We start from the raw sequence: 1293 nt of genomic DNA, 5'->3' as shown, positions 1-1293 counted from the left end.
CATAAAGCTTTGCCACACCTTCATATGGTGATGACCTTTCTGTGGCATGATTTCTCTTATGTTTCCTAAGGGCCAGGGACCAGTTAAAACCTTTGCCATAGTGCTTACTTCAGCAGCACATATACAAAAATTGGAACAATACAGAGAAGATTAGCATGGCCCCTGTGTAAGGATGACATGCAAATTTGTGAAACATGCCATATTTTTGACACACTTTTTGGGACAAGACACAATTATAAGATGGATGTTACCTAACAAGTGAAATTAGTGTAACTTGGTTTCTTGTACACTCAATGAATCCCTCCCCCCAAAAAATCTTTGCCATATTATTCACATTTGTAAGACTTTTCTCCAATATGAATTTCCCTAGATGTAGTAAGTTTTGACCTCTGGTTTAAGTGCATTGCCACACTGTTCACATTTGTAGAATTTCTCTCCAGTGTAAATTATTTTATGCTTAGTAAGTTATGAATACCAACTAAAGGTACTGCCACAATCTTCATATTTGTAAGATATCTATGTTGTATGATATTTTTCTATGGGCAGGCCAATTTCAATCTGAGTTAAAGGGTGTGCCACACTTTTCACATTTATAAGTTTTCTCCAGAATGAATTTTTTTATGTTTAGAAAGATTTGAGTTCTAGTTAAAGGATTTGCCACACTGTTGCCATTCATAAGGTTTCCCTCCAGAATGAATTCTTCTATGTACAGAAAAGGTTGAGTACTGGATAAAGGCTTTGCCACACTGTTCACATATGTAGGGTTTCTCTCCATTATGAATTGTCTTATGGTTAGAATATTTTGATCTGTGGCTAAGACACTTGTCATCATTTTCACAATGGTAGATTTTCTCTCCAGTAGGAAGTCCCCTGAGCTTAGACAAGCTTGAGCAAGATTTAAAGACTTTGCAATATTCTTTGTATTTGTACTGCTTTTCCAAAAAATGACTTATCTCATGTTTACCAAAGTTTGAGCATAGGTTTAAGACTTTCCCATGTTTTTTACACTCAAAAGTTTTCTCCCCCTTAGACATATCATCTTATGTCTAATTAGACTTGATAATTTTCTCAAAACCTTAAAACTTTTACTACATTGGTAGATTTTACCATGCATAGCTGTTAAACATTCATCCAGACCATCAGAACATACTTTCTGCTGCTTATACTCATACACCTGATCCCAGTATTTTATTGAATTTAAATTCTCAGGGCCATCATTTTGATATCTTCTTAGCATTATCTTTGGTAATAAAATGTTTGCACCCAGCACTTGTGAATTGTCCTGGGTAGAAT

General features: G+C 35.1%; 1 protein-coding gene and 1 non-coding gene across 2 annotated transcripts in view; both read left to right on the top strand.

Moving 5' to 3' along the window:
- The window catches only part of LOC100955839 (zinc finger protein 91-like), a gene marked incomplete at its 5' end in the record, with an annotated part of 151410 nt that overhangs the window by 74669 nt on the left and 75448 nt on the right, over positions 1-1293 (top strand). The gene's annotated exons all lie outside the window — the stretch shown is intronic.
- LOC111722666 lies at positions 101-207 on the top strand. The gene has a single exon (XR_002771383.1). It is a non-coding gene; the product is annotated as a U6 spliceosomal RNA (small nuclear RNA).

This window comes from Otolemur garnettii, unplaced genomic scaffold (assembly GCF_000181295.1).
Source record: "Otolemur garnettii isolate 467f Iridium unplaced genomic scaffold, OtoGar3 scaffold00305, whole genome shotgun sequence".
Classification (NCBI taxonomy): domain Eukaryota; kingdom Metazoa; phylum Chordata; class Mammalia; order Primates; family Galagidae; genus Otolemur; species Otolemur garnettii.
The sequence above is the reverse complement of the archived record's forward strand: the minus strand, read 5'-3'. Positions and strand labels throughout refer to the sequence as shown.